This window comes from Aethalodelphis obliquidens, unplaced genomic scaffold, assembly GCF_003676395.1.
Source record: "Aethalodelphis obliquidens isolate GAN/ISIS:26980383/991018 unplaced genomic scaffold, ASM367639v1 scaffold1, whole genome shotgun sequence".
NCBI classification, from domain to species: Eukaryota; Metazoa; Chordata; class Mammalia; order Artiodactyla; family Delphinidae; genus Aethalodelphis; species Aethalodelphis obliquidens.
The window spans coordinates 47196007-47219304 of record NW_020837945.1 but is presented as its reverse complement, the minus strand read 5'-3'; the positions used below and the strand labels follow the sequence as shown (position 1 = coordinate 47219304).

The 23298-nt window shown below is 39.6% G+C and overlaps 2 protein-coding genes across 4 annotated transcripts in view; one reads left to right on the top strand and one right to left on the bottom strand.

Annotated features, from left to right (window-relative positions):
* CMSS1 (cms1 ribosomal small subunit homolog) overlaps window positions 1-23298 on the bottom strand; it is a 381549-nt gene that overhangs the window by 317262 nt on the left and 40989 nt on the right. The window lies entirely within an intron of this gene.
* Window positions 7043-23298, top strand: part of FILIP1L (filamin A interacting protein 1 like) — a 31727-nt gene continuing 15471 nt past the window's right edge. Inside the window, exon 1 of one of the 2 annotated variants that reach the window (XM_027103238.1) lies at window positions 7043-7169. The gene's annotated coding sequence lies outside the window, so the exon portion shown is untranslated. Of the gene's footprint in view, window positions 7170-13330; window positions 14162-23298 lie in introns of those variants that run through there. The other variant, XM_027103245.1, reaches the window with a different exon arrangement.

Sequence of the window (23298 nt, the reverse complement as noted above, 5' to 3'; positions counted from 1 at the left end):
TCTCCATTAAATTTTTGACCAGAGTTGTCAACCCATTATCAACCTTGGTGGCTTGAGTTGATTACCAGATCTTTAATTTAAAAGAAATGCAACAGGGCTTCCCTGGTGTTGCAGTGGTTAAGAATCCGCCTGCCAATGCAGGGGACATGGGTTTGAGCCCTGGTCCGGGAAGATCCCACATGCCACGGAGCAACTAAGCCTGTGCACCACAACTACTGAGCCTGTGCTCTAGAGCCTGCAAGCCACAACTACTGAAGCCCGCACACCTAGAGCCCGTACTCTGCAACAAGAGAAGCCACCTTAATGAGAGGCCTGCGCACCACAACAAAGAGTAGCCCCAGCTCACTGCAACTAAAATAAAAGCCAGCGCATAGCAACTAAGACCCAACACAGCCAAAAAATAAATAAATAAATAAATTTTTAAAAATAAATAAAAGAAATGCAACAAAAATATTGCATTTTTAATCCATAAAGTGGATAACTTGCTCATTAATGTTCCAAATTAGTTCCGTGGTTAGTATAAACCTAGGTACATTACACTAATATTAATTAGGATTTCAGACACATTCTTCTTGACAGTTCTAATCACATTGCTTAATTAGCCATTTTTGATTTTTCAAGTTTCCCAGCAGAGACATGCAGACCCATAAAACATAGTGGCTGGATCAGCAATTTACTGTTTGACCTTGGGGCAAGTCCTTCTAACCTCTCCAAGATCCAACTATCTCATCTACTTAAAAAGGGAGAACAAAGAGTGGTAATAAGGAGCGTAGATGTTTTTTAAGGCCTTTTACACTATAAAATGTGATTTTATAAAATGATTATCCTTCGTAATAAAACTCAAAGCACATTTCTTATTTCTTAATTTGTTCGTCATTTTTCCCAGTGGAGACATCTTTAGTCATAATGTAGGGAAGTGAAGCATTTAGTCTATAAAACCATCACTGACTGCTCTGTGAGATAGTTTTATTCTGTCTTTCTGGGGTTTTGAAAAAGTTGCCTGACTGAGGGAAAGGATTTTACAACTAGAAGCCACCTTCACATCAAGTAATAATCAACTATAAATAATGGACAAAGCAGAATCAGGGACAGGAGGGAAGAGCATAAAATGTCTCTTTCATAAAAATAACCTTAGAATGAACCATTTTACTCTCACTTTTTTTTTTTTTAACTTCCTAAATGCTTTATTTCCTTAGGTCTTCTAGATCCATTTCAATGAGTTTATATGATTAACAGTTTATCCTCATGCATTGTTATATTTGAGTTTCCAATGATAAAAGAAAACATAAATTCAACTCACCCATCTGTTTCACCCTTAGTTGGCCAACTATTCCAATAACATCCTAAACTGTCCCAATGACTTCCAACTAAAAAAACCTGTTCAATTGTACTTTACTTATTTTATTTTTGGCTGCGTTGGGTCTTTGTCACTGCGCGCAGGCTTTCTCTAGTGGAGGTGAGCGGGGGCTACTCTTCGTTGTGGTGCGCGGGCTTCTCATTGCTGTGGCTTCTCTTGTTGCAGAGCACGGGCTCTAGGCACATGGGCTTCAGCAGTTGTGGCTCGCGGGCTCTAGAGCGCAGGCTCAGTAGTTGTGGCGCATGGGCTTAGTTGCTCTGCAGCTTGTGGGATCTTCCCAGACCAGGGATCAAACCCGTGTCGACTGCATTGGCAGGTGGATTCTTAACCACTGCGCCACCACGGAAGTCTCCAATTGCACTTTGAACCCATAGGTCTTCCTCCTTTATATTTAGCCTGAAATCAAGCTCCACAACTATACAGAAAAAGCTGTCAGAGTAGTTTCTTTTAAAACGCATTACTTAAAAAAGACATGGAATACCAACTAGTTTACAAGGTCCCTTTAAAAAAATGGATTGAACAAAGTATTAAGAACAATCTGTACTGGCAAGGGACAAAGAAGATGACCTAATAGGTCTCTTCCATCTAATTTCTGTGATTCAAGGATTTTTTTTTTACTCTTGCAGCAATACTTGTGAGTTCAACAATTTCACAAAACTATTATTAGTTACCAAGGAAACACAAAATGTTTGCAGGAATAAATAAGCAAATGGACTGGACCTAAATAGCAGGCTTTTCCTGCTTCTCATTTAATAATCTTATGGTGATGTCATATTATCAATCCTTCATTCTCCCCAAGTCATTCTGCTCACCTACTGGCATGCTCACTAGAGTCCCATAGTCAACTCATAGCATCCCACGTAAACCAAGAATAGGAGGTCTCTGATCAACAGAAAAGTCTCCATTAAATATGGACTTCCTTGTTTCATTTGTTAAAGAAAAACCATGGTGATGTCAGTGGTTGGCTTTATGACCACCATTTCTAGGGAAAATATGCAAATATATGCTTTTAAATGACCCGATAGCTATAGAAAAGCCAGGAACATTAATATAAAAAGGTAAAAAGAAACAATACACAATTATGGCCCAAAGTATGAAAACAATTATGCTTTACAAATGCTTAGAAAAAGACCAAAAGGAAACACAGTACATGGAATTGTTAATAGTTGGCAGTATTCATGTGGTAGAACTAGTTGTAAAATGTCTTTTTGACTTTTCTGCATTTTCCAAATTATGACATGGGCACTGAACTATTTTTAAGTTAATTTTTAAAGCCACAAAATAGCATTCATTTTAATGTTAATAAAGGGCATCCCATTCCCTAACATTACCACTGACACTGTTGCTATCAGCCCAAGTTAACTCTCAAGGGGATTGGTACCTTTATAAAATCAAAGTCTGCTAAAGTAAGAATAGGAATAGTTGAGGAGCCTCTGGAAACGTCAAGGACTATGGAGGCCTGGGACAGGAGATCTGGGCTGCAGGTAAGAGTGAGACAGTCTGTATGTAAATTCAAATTCACTACAGCCCATTAACTGCTGGTTAAGCTCTCGGTGCACAGTGTAAGTGCTGTGCTGCCTGGGGATGTGGTATATTTCATGCAGGCATTTATGTGTACAGAGCGAGGCAGATATCACCTGGGGAACAGAAAGAAGAGTGAAAGGAAGAGGTAGGTTAGAAAACTGATTGTCCCTGGCATGAAGAGAAGCTGCTTTCACCCTCAGACTTTCCTTTTGGTTCTATGTTCCACAGTTGCCCACCTGTGGTGCTCAGTCTCTTTAGCCTTCCTCCAAAATTGTGTAGAAGCAGAGAAGTGATCAGTTCCACATCTACAGCAGGCTTGCCCAATGCTCAGAGGCAAAGCCGTTTTTCAAGAAGTCTGTGCATGAGATGTTAGAATGTTCTGTCAGGAGGAATATCTTAGCACCAAAGGCTCACACTCTGGCCAATCCAACTACTGGCTGATGCAATGAAGGACCACAGCATTCTGCCTCTCCCCATGCCATCCTGGATCTATATCCCCTCTCTGTTCAGCTTCTCATAACAGCACCAAGCCCATAATAAGAATTGCTGTTTTTCTTTGCATGTTATAGTGTTTCCACATATACTCTTCTAGAGGCAAAGGAGCAAACATGTCACATGCCACGTGAGTGTTACCATCCCAAAGCTTGCAGCAGAGCTTCCAGAGAGCAGTGCACACTGCCACTTACCTGATGAAAGAACCAATAGTAAAAATTGTGGGCGGCTCTAGAAAAGGTTCAGCTAATTATGAATACTGCTTCTCTGGCACTTATTCAGATGACCAAAAGACTTTACCAGTCACAAGAAGAAACAAAGGCAAGGAGACAGGACAAGAAAGAAAATAAGAGCAGTCACTTCACAAAGAGAAACTGGCTCTGACATGTTTAGTAACACATTAATGTTATTTTAAAACAGTTAAATAATTGTGGACACTACTACTAACATTGGTTGCTGTGGCCATTGTAATAACCTCCTGGCAATAGCTTAAACCATGGGAAATTGCTGATATTCAACTGTTTTGGGCTATCTAACAAAAGAGACCTCATACCATTCAATCAAATGGATACATCCTAGTTTCCAGCCTTGTCACCTACAAACCCTTCTTCTGCATTAGAAAGCAATTAGCTTGGTAGAAAAATTCCTTTGTGCCATTTCCAAATGATAACTTAAAACTATTGCTGATTTAGATCATAAATTCAGCTTACTAGTTGTAGAAAGGACTTTTATTTGCAGGTATACTTATTTGTAGGATATTCCTGATTATAAAATGAAAAGAGTCATATAGCAACTGGATAGTAAAATTTTCAGTAAAAAGGGAAGTAAAACTTTTTCAGCCAAGACTGAGGCACAATGGTCATAACTCTATTCTTTTCATAATAAATATATGTCAGAAGCTAAGAGAACAAAAATTGCATTGCAAAGAGAATGTTGATAGGAAAAGGAAAGCAGATAAAAATCTACTCATGTGGCCAGTGGAGCACAATGCCAATGGCTGGCTGGAGTGTTCAATACAAGACCCAGGGTGCCCTTGTGTCAGTTAGATAAAGATTCCGCTTCTTCAAGACCTTTGACTTTCATCTGTTGGAAAATTTTTATAATATTCTATCTTTATTAGAACATGTTGCCAACATCCTCAAGAAAACTATCTTAGTAAATATACAAATCCACAATGTCTCCAATGTAAACAACACTCCCTAGGGTTATTCGGCACACAGTCAGGGTGGCTCTGGTGTGTGGCCTACGAAGAGTGTGAGTTTTAGTTCTCCTAGTTCAACATCAGTCTGAAAAATAAAGACACAAACTTCTCAGTTAAATCAGAATATTTCTTTACTAGCAACACCTCTGAGAGATTCTGAGCAAATCCTTAACAGAAGACAAGACTAAGGCTGTATATATAATAACACTGGTTCAATTTTTTGCTTTCATTACTTTACCAGCAGTGTGACCTTGGTCAAGCAATTTTACCCTTCCAAATGTGTTTCATCATCTGAAAAGTATGGATAAAACCACCTCAAAATGTGTTATGCAGATTAAATGATGGAGTGCATGTAGAGCATTAAGCACAGTGACTGGTATGAACTAAAAGCTCAACAAATGAGAGTTATTATTGATTCCTGAAGAGAGTGGCCACATACCATGACCTCAGCTGGAACGCTGAGTCATAGCTGTTTCAGAGGCCAGTGCTTCAGCGAGTTAAGAGCACAGGCAAGGAACTCGGAAGTAGGAGTACTAATCTTCTTTTCTCTTGCTTCGAGAACCCTAGACAAGTCTTTTAGCCATTTAACTTCTCTAGTCTTCAGTTACTTCACCTAAAGAAAAGGAGGAAATAATACTGACATATTTTACAGGGAAACTGGGAAGTCAAAAGCATGAACATAAATGCAAAGCATGAGTACAAAAGTATAAGAAAGAAATAAACGGTAGTGTCAAATGTTAGGAAGCCTCTGTATCCATCAGAGGGGAAAGGAGGCAGAACAAGTTACAAAAATGCTAGCTTTGGGTAGAGGTGCTTTATGTTACCAGTTTGGAGTTGAGATTCAGGTGTTTATGCTTCATGCAACTTTCATAACAGTCATTTTATCTCACTTGTAATAAATCAAAGCTAGTATAAAAATCTCAAAGGATATTTAATCAGTACAAGGCAAGCATAGGAGACTAAAAATATTTAAATACACTTCATAAGTGTATTTAACAAACCAACATCTAAAATGTTAATACGAAACTGCAAATCAAATATTAAAACTTAAGTTCAGCTGAAGAGTATTATCATTCACTTCTCTTAAAACAGTATATACAAAAAGCAGGGGTTAGTTTAATACGCATCTCAGTAGACAGGTAGAGTGATCTAGAAGAACTGTTAAAGTGAGCCCACAGTTTATTAAAGATGATACATGTTTATTTTTGTGCCCTGCATCTTTTCTCCATGCCATTTTTGTTAACTATAAATTCTCTGCAACCAGTCTTTCTCTACTCCACACTAAAGAAAAGAAACAGGCAGACTATTTTCATTATTTCTGTTTGACAAAACATATGGAAACAATAATTCTACAGACATGTACATTATAATAGGAAGCAATCCTATTTTAATGTAATTTTAAAAATTAAATAGACTCAAGTTATTTAAACTACTCAGTTTATTTGAAACTCACAAATGAGGCAGCCACATCTCTAATTTACTTAGCAGATTCATATAGTTGGCTAGGACTTTAGAGATTACTTCTCTTATTGCTGTGCAAAGCAATTAGGAGGCTAATTCTCATTTACAAAAAAAAGTATTTATACAAGTAAATCTGCCCCCTAGTAAAGGGTAACAGGCTTAATTCAGTCATATTTCGTCAGTTTCTTTTTTCTTCTCAGGTCTTTTTTATTTTGTTTTATTTTGTGTGCTGGTAGAAAAAGACAGATGAATTAAAACTGATTCTAAAGTTCTATTTTTATACTTTGTCTTGAAAGGACTGCACAAAACATTAAATTTCTTTAATAAATATTTTCCCTGCCATATAAACTGATTAGTTTTAACTACTTTCGTTAAAACAGAGGCATGCAGAAATGAGGAACAAGGAGGTTCTCTCAGGAAAAACACTGAAAAAATAAGATTTCATCTGGCCTTCCCATCACCACTTGAAGAATTGTTTGGTAGTTACATCATCAGGAAATAAAATACTATCCTCTGAGGACCCCTACTCTTTACAAAGAGGAAAGAGAAGGTTTGAAGTCTAAATCACTCCCGGAGATGTCTCCAAAAAAAGAGAGACTGAGACTTCTGGCTTCCCTCTGCCGCCTTCTTCCCCAGCAACCAAAAAACAAATGTAACAAAAACGTATTTACTAAAGTATAAATAAGAATAACATGATGTGTATTTAAGAATCCCAAGCAATAACAGAAGCTTTAGAGCCCCAGAGGGAGAAAAGTTACAAGCGGATCAACCCTGACCCCCAATGACTCGATTAGCCCGGCAGGAGGGCGCCAGCGTCCCCGGCCCGCCGCCCATTCCCCTCCGCGGGGAGCCGGGACCGACTGTGCGTTCACACGGTCCGAGCGTCGGCGGAGCCGGGGCGCGATGCAGCGCCGCCGCCGCGGATCTGGCTGTCACCGGCGCCCCCGCCGCCCGCGCCGCACACGCGGAGCGCCTTATAAGGCAGCGCAGTGACGTAACGCCCATAGGCCGGGCGCGCTCGGCGCCCCGCTCGCATTGTTCGGGCGACTCCTGGAGCGCGCACAGCCCGCTCGCAGCGCCGCGAGACTGCGGCCCCCGCCCGGCCCCCGCCCGGCCCCAGCGCAGGCGACTCAGGTAAGCCCGGGAGAGCCGCTCAGCTCCAGCAAGGGGATTGCTGTCTGAGAGCTAGGCAGTCTGTAGGTGGCTTTTAAAGTTATTAGCATCACGAACTGGACAGGTTTCGAAAAGCGCGTCCAATGAACTCTAGGTTCAAAACCTTTCCCAACTCACACAAAACCTGAAAAGTTTTCTCCGATAGAGAAAACAGATTTGGGATTTAATTTTAAATGTAGAGAGGTGAGGGATGACTATATATTACAGACGCCTTCCAAGTAAGCTATACATGGTATCCTGCCTGTATTGAGAAATCTTTGGGGAAAGGGTGGGGAGAGTATATTGTACTACAGCAACTCTATCTCCTGATCTTACCTCTCCTAGGGCTCAAACTCCTTTAAGTCTTATAAGAGCACAGTGCGAAACACTACCACAAGGTAGTGGATTTGTCCCCCCCCCCCCGCAATGCCCTCCCTCTTTTGTAAATCTTCATATAAAAAACTAGAAAACCCCTGTTAGGAATACATCGTGTAATTAGGATGAATCTAACTTTAAAAGTAAAGCACTTTTTAAGCTTCAAAAAATCCTACAAACGCTATTCTGTCTTAAAAGCAAATGTTAATTAGTACAAGAAAGTAACTCACAGTTTTGAGTTCTAACTTTTTAATTCAACTCCAGTCAGTGGGTAAATGACAAACTGCAATGCAAATTAAAGATAAAGCTAGTTCCTCTATAGTAACATGTTGGACAATAGCTTATTATGTAGAAATACTAATTTAAAAGGTAAAGCCTATAGAAGAATTTTGTTAATCAGTGGCGTTTTGATCCATAATTTGTTACATCTAAACCCTGGATAGACTATTGCTATAAACGAACCCTTATAGTATGATAATTGAACCATTGGCAGATGCCGAAAATCTACATATTTTACTTTACTTTTCAGAATAAAAATCAGCAGAGGAATTAAAAACAAAATATGCTATGTCAAATTTAAAACCCTGGAATAGGAGATGAAAAAATGATTTATCACTCAAACTTTATTTGGTCTGAACATATGTTGTAAAACAAACTTAAGAAAAAAAATGTGTGAAAGAATTATTTCCCTTTTAAAATAGTACCTGTGTTTTACTTATCATTTGAAACATAGTTTTTTACCTGCTCAAAATTCGGGATATATCTGTATTTCTAGTAATTCCTGTGGTTGAGTTTTTTAAAGTATATGACATTAGTGCCTGCCATTTTTGCTTCACAGGAGTTTTATTTGCTAATTTTGTTTGAAGCAATGCAAGGCTTTGGTTTTAGTATTCTAAAAGAAAAATTATATGTTACTTGGCCTGAAGATAGGCTTTATAAACTGCAGGTTAGTACTGAGAAGTAGCATTTCCTCAAAACTATTATTTCAAATATAGGGAAGCCTACCATAATGAGAAGAGGGGGCAACACCCAGGTTACTGTGGAGAAGTACAGAATATGCAATAGAAAAGTTGTTTATTTGATATAGGCTGTAATTGGAAACTGAAAAAATTCCTATCTAGGGAAAAAGGTATTCCAGTCTTTTGAATCTAATAGAGGAGGAGGGAAATAGAAACCATCAATTATTGTTTCAGCTATACCCAAAGTACCATCTGTACCATAAACTATAGCTCAACTGTTGAAAATCATAACCTCTATCAAAGCCCTAACAGCTGTTTCCCAGAGTCTGCATTTTATTTTTGTAAAACAGGCAAGCATCAATTTTAAAACAAAATTTTAAGTGACACACTTCAACAGTCCACACTTTTTTCCATTTATTAACTTTAAAGTGTAGTTCAAAGAACAATCACCCATTAAAACCCCTTTTAAAATTGAAAGTTAAAAAAGATTTATCGTGGATACATTACCTCACAGTGGCCTCTCTTAGTGAGCATTTCTTAGTGCTTGGGATAACTTACATGATGGAAAAAATGTTTTGGATTGAATGAATGTGAATTTTTACATCTCCAGATAAAGCACATATTAATTTTATAATTAATAAATTCATTTACCTTTCTATGGTGATTAACCTTACCCATTAAGCCCTGGTACTTTTGTGATATTTTCCTAATGTTGTGATGGAGTCTATAGTAACAATCAATATGAAAATACAAGTAAGCTTAGAGCTTCTCAATTTTCAAGTCCACTTGCAATTCCCATTAATCTGCCTTCTCAAAATGCTATGAACTTTGCTTTAGGGTTCTCTGCTACCTCTTCCCCTCCAAAAAAGTGCCTTTGATAATAAATGGATTTTGAGGTAAAGAAAGTGAAAATGGGGGAGAAGAGCAAAATTCCATTAATTGTTCTTAGGTCATGTTCTGTCTATATCTAGTGCTTCAGGGCAAAGTGAATGCTTTTACAAGGTGAATAGAGAAAAAAAAAATACAGCCTCCTATTAAAGGGAAAAAGGAAGTGGGGCAGGAAGAGAACTGTTTATAAAAGACTGGATATTGTAAAGTAATAATCAAAGGATGTAAAGCAATATTGGTCTCAACCTGCTTCAAGAACTGAGATCTGTTACCCACACAGCCAGTCATTATCTTTGAAAAATCTAACACACCTTATCCTCTTGGGCATATCATTAATTTTAAATGATTTTTAGAGTTTAGTTAATTTGCATTTGACTGTGAATTTAGCTTCAATATAAACTGATTTAGTTTCTGTAAATTATGTTTAAATAAGGATTTAAAGATGAAGAGACTGCATATTCAGCAAGCATCACAAACTTTCAAAGAAGTATTTCTATGGCTGCCTTTGCCATCACTAGGGCCACCAACTCAATCACTTATGTTTAATGTGTGCTGCAAAGAATCTTAGAAATTCCTCTGGCCAGTCAGTTTCTACTTCGAGTGTGAGGTACACTAATTCCTAGCAGATCATCACCAACACAGTTCTAAAACCTCCTATATTCCTCTTCTCAAAAACAGAGTTGAGATTTTCTCTCCCTGGCCGCCTTCTGCATTAACATTACCTCCGACTGGGAAAGCTGGGCAAGTAAAAGTGGGAAGGCTCTCCCAGGAAAGTTGCTTGGTTCTTTTTCAGATATGGGAGAAGGACTCCCTTTTCATGCTTGTTCCATGAGATTCTAATTTAGCAGATTAGATAGGACAGCAGCAGTTTTCATTCTGAGCCCAAGAACAGAGGGTAAAACATTAGCAGCATTTTTTCTCCAGTCTGACCATCCTCACATTCCTATGCCCTACTGGTTCCAAAATAAGATTAACTCTTAAAGATACAATTATACTTTTTTAATGACTAGCTTTGGAAATGATACATTTGTGTGTGGGGGGATGGGTGAGGAGGTATGTGCAAGAGTAAGTAGGTAAGTGTGGCTATCATTGGGACAGGTAGAAGTGCAAACACCTTGTTTCTGTTTATGGTAACTACTGATTATAGCCTAGAGCACAGTCATTATCAGTAAGAGTGTATATTTTGTCAGAATAGCAAACACTCAGTCCCACAGATGTGAGTTTGAGAAGTGCCTTGGTAAGTTCTTTAGGGACAGTGGGATGCCCCAGGTCCCAGAGAGTGTACACACACACACGGACACAGACCTGACAGGAAATGTCCACAGAACTTTATAGCTGGAAGAGGCCTTGGAGGCCATCTGATCCAAATGCCTCACCCTGCAGAAGAAACTGATGTCTACAGTGTGACTTACCTCAGAGACACAGAGCTACTCAGAGGCAGAGCCAGGGCCCCCTGCATTCTTGGGCTATAGCCTTTGGTTTCTCCTTAAATTAATGGTAGGAAGAGATGAGAACAGAAGCCCCAGAAGAAGCCTTGGTACTGTAGGTGTTAATTTGGATATAAAACCCATTAAAAAAAAAAGAAAGTAGAAAGGTTCAAAGTTCTTGTTAATAAGTACAAGCAGTAAGAAGACAAAGGGAAAGGAGGGAGGTGAAAATCAATACAGTTCAACCAGGCTACAATGGAAGGGAGGTGATAAAGGGAGGACAAAGAAAACAAATAATAAATGTACTTAAAGGTCCTCTGGACGGCAAAGCTCACTCTCTGCCTAAAAGCTGAGAGGTGCCCTGCAAAGAGTGTATGCTCTACAGTTATAGTTAAAGCCATTTACGTCTGATCCACTAACATGACAAGTGACCTCTTCGTAGTGTCTTCCAACTACAAGCATTCTGCCTTCCCTAGACCTCCCCAGCTAGTAGGTTCCCTTTCAAAACTCAGTGAATCAATGCCTTTAAAACAACCCTCCCTGGGCTTCCCTGGTGGCGCAGTGGTTGGGAGTCTGCCTGCCGATGCAGGGGACACGGGTTCGTGCCCCGGTCCGGGAGGATCCCACATGCCGCAGAGCGGCTGGGCCCATGAGCCATGGCCGCTGAGCCTGCGTGTCCGGAGCCTGTGCTCTGCAACGGGAGAGGCCACAACAGTGAGAGGCCCATGTAAAAAACAAAAAAAAAACCCAAAAAACAAAAAAAACCCTCCCAAAAACTTTACAGGAAGTCACTGTGGGCTATAAGCTCCTGGAAATACTTACCTGCTTTACTTTCCTTCATACCATGCATTGCTACATGACATTAAATTATACATTAACTGCTTGTTTATCGTCTGTCTACTGGACTGTAAACTCCTTGAAGGTCAATTTTGCTACCAACTTTATCCCTAGCACCTGGAAAAACACCTAGCTATAGTTAGTAGGTATGTCACCAGGCCAAGAAGGGTATTGGATAAATATATGAATAAATTATACCCTGGAAGCTTCTTATTTGGTAAGAAAAGAGTATTTCTGGAAACAGTGGGTTAGGAAGGGCCCCTTCTTCTAGATTTTGTTCAGGAGCTCAAAACAAGTCTCTGCCACTATTTGAAGTAACTACATAGAATTGACATATAAAACACAAAAACCAGAAAACGAATTAGGCTCAGATGAAGTCGAGGCAGTGAAATCTGCTTTTACTATACAGTATGTGTTGTGTAGGCAGACTTCAAGTCAGATGCTTCTCTGTCTACCCACCTCCATCTACCTCACTTTAATGTCCTCCCAAAATAATGAGAATAAAGATGGTGAAACAGTACCAGGTGAATTGCCCCGGGGCAAGAAATGGATGGGAAGCAAAATATGAAAGAACAGAGTGCAGTGTTTTTGTCCTTAATGAAGGGTATTCTGTTTTTCCCTAATTTCTGTGCCTCAGCTGAACGCCTGGGAATTGCACTCATGGGGTCCAAACAGTTTGTCCTTGCAATAACTAGAAGTTAGCAGATTGCCCTTTCCCAAGTATGTATGTATGTGTGTGTGTATATATATATATATATATTTTTTATTTATTTATTTTTTTTTTTGCGGTACGCCGGCCTCTCACTGCTGTGGCCTCTCCCATTGCGGAGCACAGGCTCTGGACGCGCAGGCTTAGCGGCCATGGCTCACGGGCCCAGCCGTTCCGCGGCATGTGGGATCCTCCCGGACCGGGGCACGAACCCGTGTCCCCTGCGTCGGCAGGCGGACTCTCAACCACTGCATCACCAGGGAAGCCCCCAAGTATATATTTTGATTCCAAAGTTTCTGTGGGTAGTCAATTCATCTGCCAGGTTTTACAGAAAAGGAATAATTTTTCTATAGTTTCAAAGTTAGGTAACGCCGGTGTCAACCTGTGAAACCAGCCTAGGGCTTGTAACTCCTCATCAGCACCAAACATTTACTGAGTGTCTACCAGACACTGTGCTATAAGTACAAGGCAGGACAACAAGCCCAGCAACTAAGTTCTCCACACACCACACCATGTCACTAACATAGCTACACCTATGTTAGTCATCAACACCTTGTTGATGACAAGGGCTAAAATTATTAGCAGCTCTTGCACAGTGGTTCCAATCATTGATCACTGTCCTGTTCGGCCTCTTTTTTAATGAACTGATAAAGCAATATACATAATACAGGTCAGCTGTACATAAAAATAAAGATAAACAATGTGGGACTGTTTTTAAAAAAAAATATAACACATGGGCTTCCTTGGTGGCGCAGTGGTTGAGAGTCCGCCTGCCGATGCAGGGGGACACGGGTTCGTGCCCCGGTCCAGGAAGATCCCACATGCCGCAGAGCGGCTGTGCCCGTGAGCCATGGCCGCCGAGCCTGCGCGTCCGGAGCCTGTTGCTCCACAACGGGAGAGGCCACAACAGTGAGAGGCCCGCGTACCGCAAAAAAAAAAAATACAACACAAATGTAGTCAGTCTCCAAGCTTGTTTACTACTGACACTAAATTGATATGGACAAATAGTGTTACCTCAATGCTAAGACTAAAGAGTAAGAATAATGGTTCGTAAATCAAGTTCTACTCTTCTTGGCTCTGCCATCCATTCTCTGCGTAAGCCTCCTATAGCCTTGGCTTCCATTAACCTAAAAAATGGGAACAATGTCATCCACTGTAAGTATCTCTCAATACTGGGTAAGGATAGAATAGTGCACAGTAACCCCTGAGGGAACTCTGATCACGTAGAGTCAAAGACTATATAAAAATATAAGCTACTGATCCTATCATTAGAGAGACAAGTCAGCTAAAGAAAATGGGAAGAATGTGAGGAAAAAGTCCACTCGTAAGCCAGAGGCAAAATTCACATAACTATAGCCCTTGAGCCTGTGAGAAAATCCAAATCATCCTACCAAGAGCAGCCGCAAAGATGAGCTCAGGAAAAGAAAAAAAAAAAAAAGATGAGCTCAGACCTTCAAGATGGGCGACTCTGACAGGAGTAAATCTGCCAGATTTATCATATCTCATGGCCCACCAGTCTTGGAACAAAAGTTTAAAGGTGAACTAAATTTTCTCTCTCTTTTTAAAATTCTCTTTTAAGTGAATCAAAACAAAAACAAATCTCTGAGCAGAAATTATAAGAGGAATGTAAAATATTCATCACATTTGGTCTGACAAGACTTAAGTGACTGCTGCTGTTACATTTGAAGAAAAGGATGGAGCTGCTTAGCCTAAGAGCTTGGGGAGAGCATGAGAAAGTTCCTTCTTGCTGAAGACAAATGGCCTGCAGTGAGATGCTGTGTAAGTCCCTTAGCCTTGGCTTGTCAGTTAATTGGGAATGGCAGAGGAGGTGAATCACTCTGTGGAGTTCTGTATAAAGTAATCCTTTGCTGCAAATGAGAAGATTATCTATTCTTTAAAAATAATTCATTTTTTATCAAGAGAGTTAAACACTCTTTTTATTAAAAGAAACACATTATGTTTGAGGTTCAGTATTATCCTTCAGGCTTTCATACAACTGCCTATATGGGGCAGACTGAGGTCTTTTAGATAAAGATGAGAACAACTTTGTTAAATGACTGGGGTTCTACTCATCTCCCCTAACATTACGCCTCACGAGAGTCTTCTTACAGTCTCATAAAATTCACTGGGCTGAACAAAGATGCAAAGAATCACAGGCAAAGTTAAGATTCTCTGGCTAGTTTACCCCCATCTGGACTTATTTAAATTTGTCTCCAAGTGAATTCACTTCACTGAGTGGTTCTCCCTCCTCCAAAGTGACAAGAACAGGAGGAACAAAACTCTACTTCTCCTTCTTCAGCTCTCATAATAATTAGAGTAAATTCTGAGAACTGTAGGCATCATTCAGACTAAGAGGGAATTATATTCCCCTAAGAAATGGGTCTTCTCACCTCTCAAATCATTTGGTCATCAAGTATGTACCAATTTCAGACCCATGTGGAGGATACAGAGGTATCAGATTCTTTAAGGAGCTTATAGTTAGTTCAAGAGCAAAACTAATATAACAAATTAGAAAGTGGTATAAAACAATACAGAGTATTTGTGTCACAAAACTGTAAGGGCTGTGGGAACTCAGAAAGGGGAACCAGCCAGGGTTAGACAAGTTAGGGAACATTCATGGAAAAGATGGAAAGTGATATGTAAATGTAGCATTCCAAAAAATGATGGCAGATTTATCCCTTGGAAGTCTACTGTGAAAAGGGAATATGAGGTAAAAAGAGAAAGAAGGCTTGATCCAGCATCAGAACACCCAAAGTCTGATTTTAAACTCCATTATTTGGCCTTTAGAACAACCTGGACTTCCATAGTTATTTCAATCCTTAAAGTGAAGATTAAAAGTGATGATAAAGCAGTTGGCACAATGCCAGACCCACAGCAGACACTCAGTAAATGGTATCTATTGTTCTTCTAGATATTAAGCCAGTCTGCCCATAAGAATGATGCTCCATCATCATCTGGTGCTATTGCGTTCCTCCAGGCTGAGGCACAAGGGGCTGTCTCAGGGCCAAAGAGGAGGTGCTTTGTAGGATGCAGTCCCAAAGAACTCATGTTTAAGCTTATTGGAGAGTTAAGAACTCAGGATTAAGCTTACTGGAGAAAATCCATGTCTCTAGTACTTAACTTCAGCCACTCTGAAAAGTGAGGTTATCCTTTATCCTGATTTCCCTGCTTGAAAGGAATCCCTCCTATGAGAAACCCACATGAGCTTTCCTAAAGAAGTCTTAGTCACCTGAAATAAAAAACAAGTTACTGAGTAAAGGACCAAGGAGAGCAAAAGGCTTAAAAGCTGGCCTGGAATCTCCTGTTTTACCTGGAAAGTCCTACCATGCTGGAGAGGCACACATATAAAACAAATAGGTGAGACAAATCTTACAACATGGGCTAAATAGCTTATATTAGATCCTACCCACAGACAATGAAGATTTCCTTTCAGAAACTACTAGTCAAATACTAATTCCTAGGTGTTCACTTTTCAGTTTAATTATACTTTCAATTTAGCATAACATTTTAAGTGTCAGACACTAAAAAGATTTACTTCTGTACTTTTACAGCACACTTATAATCTTGAACTATAACAAATGCTTGACATATAAAGAACCAAAAATAAATCTGAATCCCCTGAAATTCCAATTAAGGTTCCTGTATAGTTATGAACCACTGAGACTTGACGAGTCATAAAATCTCTTCTGATAGAATGGAATATACATTTTTGACATGTGAATTTGTACATAGTGCTATTTAGGAAAGAAGGGAGGGAAAGGACTTTAAAGGTTGGTAGTGGTTTTTATCCTCTGGAACTGAGATTTGAGGATCATTAAAGGCTTTGTAAACCTTAGAGACAAAATTGTATTGCTTTCCCCATGTTGCAGCTGAGGTAACAGGTAGATGAGGCAAGGTCATAGAGTTAAGTCAGTGGCAGATTTTGGTCCAACATTCCCTGTCCATTGAATACATGGCTCTTTTGAAAGTGGCTTTTCTGTTGCTTGAGAATTGGGGTTTTGCTTTTTTTCTTTGTTTTTAGCTGTGAATGAGTAAACTTTAGAAGTGAGGGAGACTGAAGTCAGTGCTTTTTTCAACAATGCTTTTTTCAACGACTGCAAACGTGAAATAGTTTGCCCTCTCTCAAAATTCAAATCTTAAAATTAATTAAAATTCAAAAGTAATATATGGTCAGGGCAAAAATGGATGGGTATTCATATAGCACATACACAAGGTATACTATATAGCCTTTTCATCAATTTTTTTCCAAACAGAATTTCTCATACCGATAAACATAACTAAATGGGTAAAACTTTTGTGCAGGGACAAAATCAGCTGCAGACAGGCCCAGGGCCAAGGGAAGTAAAGTATCAAGTCACTGCTCTCACCACTAGCAGGCCTGTTGCAAACCACTGTAACATCTTAAGATGGAGTTGCCCCTAACTACACAAGCTAAATATTCTCTAGAACACATTCATCTTAGAAGAACCCAACTTAGAGAAAATAGGATCAAACTCTGTGTTCATGCTTTCTATCTTCTCAATGCTCAGAAGTGGCAGAAAAGGAAAATGTAACCCAAATGCTCTGAACTGTTCGTTAGGGAAAATTAAACAAGGTTAGATGACCAAAATAACTTTAATTTTTAAAATGTATGCAAGAGGACATGCAAAGACCACAAGAAAAATGGTCAGTTACATTCCAACAGATTTTAGAATAAAACTTTCCCACCTACCTGTAATTAAGTTTTACATATGGCCCAAACTCTAGTTCTCTAAAACATCATTTAGGAGACAGAAACCAGTCACCCTCAGGAACTAGGAAAAGTGAGTAAAGGTAGATGGAGGATGTTCACTGTGGTTCAGGATCTCACTGTTTGCTCAGCAGGCAGTCAGGCCAAACATCAACCTTCATCTTCCAACTGCCTTGACCTCCAAATACTGTTTAATGGGATTAAATGTTCTACTTCCTTTGCCCTCCTTATTTACTGATTTACTATAGCTAAAATGGAAGGGGAAAAAGGAGGAAGTTCTCTAGGAATCAAAATGTTTCACATTTTATGCTCTTTGGACTCCTATCTAGCCTGTTTCTCATGGCAAATTGTGTGATTTCAGTAGTCACAATAAAACATAAGCCTCTGTTGTTGTGGTTTCTAAGTTTCTGAAGTCTACATTTCCCACTAACAAGTTAGGAAACGTTTGGTTTCCCAAGCATACCACGTTAGCCGCTGCCTCTGTGCAGGCAGCCAGACTACAGGGAGGTGAAAACCAGTGAACTCATCTACTCTGGCACATGACTGCTCCCTGTTTTGGCCTTTTATGTTAAATCTACAAACTGAACACCAGTGAATTAAAGTATGAAAGCCAAATAAAAGAGTTAAGCCTTTTTTAAAAAAAGACTTACAGGAACTAGGGGCTTAAAAAAATTTTTCTTTCCTTTTGGCTCAGAGTAAGATTTGGAAAAGGATATATTCTTTGTAACTTTTTTAAAAAGAGAGAATAAAAGAAAGAAAAACAACCTACCAAAGAATAAGTGTTAAGAGAAAGGAATTATACTAATCCTCCAAAATATCTATTTGCAATATCTGAATGAAAATAACCTGTGATCTGGGAAGAGAAAAAAAAGGATGAAAGGAGATTAAAAACAAAATTGTGTAGCTACATCAGAATGCTTTTCTAAAGAATCTATTTCTGTTTTCCTCAATCCACTAAGATACAAAAGGAACATCTAAATATAAATGGATTTTGCAATAAGAGAAATACATACAGGGCTTCCCTGGTGGCGCAGTGGTTGGAGTCCGCCTGCCAATGCAAGGGACACGGGTTCAAGCCCTGGTCCGGGAAGATCCCACATGCTATGAAGCAACTAAGCCCGCCAAAAAAAAAAAAAAAAAAAGAAGAGAAATACATACAAATATTCTTAACAAGATAAAACACATACAATACACACTTTTAAGGGTATACAGCATTATGCCCTTGAAGTCTGTCTGAGAAAAGGCTGCCTGCTAAAAATACTTTCCGAGAACTTTAAGTTCCTTGAAATGTTCTATGGAAATGGTATTTATGACAAACCCACCTCCTCTAGGGAACATTAGATGTTATTACTGGCAAAGTCACAATTTTCTAAACCATCCAGAAATAATCATGAATTTATGCCAAATGACTAAACTTGTTTTATTATTACAATGATTAAGAGAATATTTGCTAAGATCTCATGTTCAAGCTCAAAGTAGCCATGAACCTACAGAAAATACAGTGTCAAAACAGCGGATTGCAAGGGGTAGTGATTTTCTGTGCCTTTCACAGGCAGAATATTACAACACACAAATTCACTGGAGACGATGGTATACGAGATATATGAGATAGGAGGTGTGGATGTATGTCACGGTGGTGAGAAACTGCTTTTCTGTAAAATGAGAATAATAATACAGTAAGTCCCCTACATACGAACAAGTTCTTTTCTGAGAGCTTGTTCATAAATCCAGTTGGTTCGTAAGTCCAACAAAGTTAGCCTAGGTAGCCAACTAACACAATCGGCTATATAGTACTGTACTGTAATAGACTGTAATACTTTTCACACAAATAATATGTACATAAAAAACACAAAAAATAAAGAAAACATTTTAAGTCTTACAGTACAGTACCTTGAAAAGTACAGTAGTACAGCACAACAGCTGGCATATAGGGGCTGGCATCGAGTGAATAGGCAAGAAGAGTTACTGACCGGAGGAGGGAGAGGAGGTGGGAGATGGTAGAGCTGAAGGATCGTCAGCAATAGGAGACCGAGGGCAAGCTGCAATTTCACTCACGCCAGACACTGATGGAATGCACATTCATGTCTTTGAAAGTTTGCAACTTGAAGGTTCGTATGTCAGGGACTTGCTGTACTTGCTTCTTATGACTGTTTCCGGGACTAGCGTGGTACATGGCATATAATAATTCCTCAATAAATGATAACTGTTATTCAGTGACTATAGAGGAAAGGAACTATTGAATACTTACAGTCATCCTTCAGTATCCGAGGGGGATTGGTTTCAGGACTCCCACAGATACCAAAATCCACAGATGCTCAAGTCTCCCATATAAAATGATATAGTACAGTCAGCCCTCCCTATCTATGGGTTCTGCATCTGAAGATACAGAGGGTGACTGTACTATGTGTCTTTTGCTTACAGTCACACACTTATACCCTAACATGGTACCTAGTTCAAAAGTAGAATAGGTATTTGTTCAAATATTTAACAAATACTTATCGACTACCAAGCAAATACTGGGCACTGTTCTTGAGCTATAAATCTAGCACTGAATAAAACAGACCACTGCTTGACCCATCACTGAATAAAACACACACACACACACACACACACACACACACACACCACACACACACACAACACACCCACCCCTACCTCCCTACTCACATGAAGTTTACATTCTAGTAGGAGAGACAGCCAATGATCAAGTAAGTAAAATATAGTATGCCAGGTGTTACTACATGAACTAGGGGAGAGAGTCCAGCGGCTCCCTGGGAAGGCAGCCAGTACAAAAGCCACAGGCTCTGCTGTGCTCAAGGAGCAACAGGGAAACTGGTATGACTGGAGCAGACTGAACAAAGGTGGGGGGGGTCAGGGAGTCAATGGGATAGGGACCTAGAGTGCAGGAATGAATGAACAAATTAACACTAAAAGCATGAGATGGAAGAAAGAGGAAACTCTTCTGAGGTCAGTACTCTGCCTGGGCTTTCTAGCATGTAGACTGGTTAAGCTAAAAGAACACATGCTTTGTAGACAGTGAGTTTTTATTCTGGTTTGGTTATTTGTGCTATTTGGTAGTTATTTAACCTCTCTAAATTTTAGTGTTTTGGTCCTTACCCTCATCTGTAAAATAGGAATAATACTTACCTCATAAGGTTGTTTTAAGGATTAAGTAAGATCAAGTGGCACAGAGTAGACCCTCAGTATGCTTGTTTCTTTTTTGCTATAAACTAAATCCCACACTGATAGCAACTGGGAATTGGAGTCTGTGTTCTAGTACCAGGGCTACCATAACAATGGTATTATTTTGTCTTCCTGGGCTTCAGTTTTTTAACTAAGAAAATGCACATGCTACACACAGACATTATAAAAACAGATATACATCGGTTAAGGTGTTGTTATAAAATTATAACCAAATAACATTACTATTACAATTTATCTTAATATTAAAAATTCAAAACAGCAAAAGTATGACTCCCTGTTTCTCTATGTTACTTCATCTCAAAAATCGTGTAAATTTTAATTTTTTAAGCATGAAGTTGTAAAGATTTATTTAGCAGCCATGTTGACTTTTATTCCCTTTTTCTGTCCCCGCTTAAGAACACTGATCTAACAGAAAGATCTCTGGGACTTCCTTGGCGGTCCAGCGGTTAAGACTTCGCCTTCCAATGCAGGGGGTGTGGGTTCGATCTCTGGTCGGGGAGCTAAGATTCCACATGCCTTGGGGCCAAAAAACCAGAAAACATAAAACAGAACCAATACTGTAACAATTCAATAAAGACTTTAAAAATGGTCCACATCAAAAAAATCTTAAAAAAAAAAATCTCCAAGAAAATATTTAACTGCAAAAACCAAGGTGAAGGATAAAGAGAGTTTATAGTAAGTTATTTTTTGTATAAAAAAGGGAGAGACTAAGAATCTTTATTTGTATTTGCTTATTTACTCATAAAGACATTATAGAAGTACATGTAAGAAACTAATATCAGTGGTTTTAAGTTGGGGAAGAGGAACTGGCAGATGAAGGATGAGGTAGGACCCTATACCTTTTAATATACATATTTGGAGACGTATATATTTAGGAATGCTAATCTGAAATCCAAGACTGAAATTCAGACTTTCTTGAAGAGTTAAAACTGAGCAAAGTAAACTTTGTATAATTAAAAACTTAAGTATACAACAGTATGAAAACCTCAAATAACTTCTTTCTCAGATAATCTGAGTATCCCTCAACCTGTTATTTGTATTTTTTTCTGAAATGTTCAAAAAACATTATAAAATATCCTCAATAGTCCTCTCCACATTTTCCACTATGGAAACTAAGCCCAGCAGTAGCACATACAGAAAGAGACTGCATCCGTCAGCCCACCCCACCTCTGAGTCCCCAGGCAGACAAGTCTAGGAGCATATTATCTCAGCAGAGAACGTCACTGCACGTTTACACGCAAGGAACGAAGAACAGGAGAAAGAGGAGCAGAACATCAAAGAGGCTTTGGGAGAATCAGCTATTACTATCCGTTGTGATATGCTGGCATTTCACTGGATAATACACATTCAAAGCACGTTCTCTTCCAGGAAGGGAGAAGAGCTGTGGTGCAGATCTGTGAACAAAAGAGAAATGGGGAATACTGATCCCAAATATATTTGAGCAGCAAACAGTGAAGAAGAGTTATGAATGTCAGAGACAACTAACACAAAGAGATCTAACAGAAGTTTTCCAAAAAATCAACTATGCCCTAAAATGGTGGTTACAGCCAGAGGTGACATTCCCCCCCCAGGTTTTCTGCAATGTTGGGAGACGTTGTTTGATTGTCACAACAGAGCTGGGGGTGCTGAGTTACTTCTGGCATCTAGTGGGTAGAGGCCAGGGGTGCTGCTAAACACCCTGCAATGCACAGGCAGTCCCCACACCAAACAGTCATCCAGCCCAAGATGTCAGTACTGCCAAAGCCGAGAAACCCCAGCCTACCAATGATAATCAGTATAGCAAACCATGTGCATGGCTGAAAAGATCCATGAATGGCCTGAAGAGAGATCACAGTAAATAGATTATGGAGTCATATCTTTCATTCTAGTGTGAATTCGGACTCTGTCTCTCCCAGGTGACCGTTACATGAGGCAGCCCATTGTGGCTGAGATGTTCTTCTATACTGTCATGATCAGTACAGTTTCCTACTTCTAGTGGTAACTGATATGTATTGTGCCAGGCAGTATGCTAGGAGCTTTTGTATAGATTGTTTTACTTGATCCTTGGAACAGCACTATTATGAGGGAGGTTCCAGTATTATCCCCATTCTACAGATGAAGAAAATGAGATTTGTAGAGGTTAAATTGCTTGCTCAGTCACACTAGTTAGAGTGGGGAAGCCAAGACTCAGGTCTGAAAACTGAACTCCAAAATCTGAATTTCTCCCCCAGCACTACCCTGCCCCCCACAGTATTCTATTGCCTCTTTCCCATTTGTGCCTCGGTGCTGGTGAGCGTACTTGCTCCCTGTCAGTCATCTTGCCTGGCCCTTGTCACCCACCTGCACTGTTTACTGCCATCTACTGCTGGGGCAGTAGGGAATAGGCAGTAGACAGGACATCATTACTATCCTAAAGAAGGCTACCATGGTGGAGCAAACAAATATGATCCAGAAGAACACAGATCACAAAGAGTACCAAATCAACCACAGAGAGGGGGAGGAAGGAATGGAAAGACTGATAAACAGTCAAAATGTTAGCAACCTGGGAACAAGCCCAATATCATCATTACCATCAACTTAAACTTAAAGGCAGCTCTGCAGCCATGTACAAGGCAAGGTGCTCTCAGTAATACAGGAGCACACTCAATCTGTGACAGTCCAAGGCACCACATGCTGGGTGGCTTTTTGAATACTTCTCCCAGGCAGCCGGGGAAGGCACCATGGCTGTGGGAGACCTAGGTAGGCCTTGACGGATCAGGGAGATGAAACTTCCAGTCTGCCGAGGACCTTAAGTCTCAATCTGTTGAAAGACAGGCTAGTTTTTTTTCCTTTGTTTGTTTTTTTGGTGTAGTAGCAATCAAAATGAAAAGTCTGGAAAAGAAAAAAATGTTAAAACACTGATCTGAGGGATCTTTTTCAAACCTCATTCAGAGTGGGGAGGCGGGGAGAAGAACATGAAAAGAAAAGTGAGTCGGCTCTTTAGTGTAGTAGTATACTCACAGTA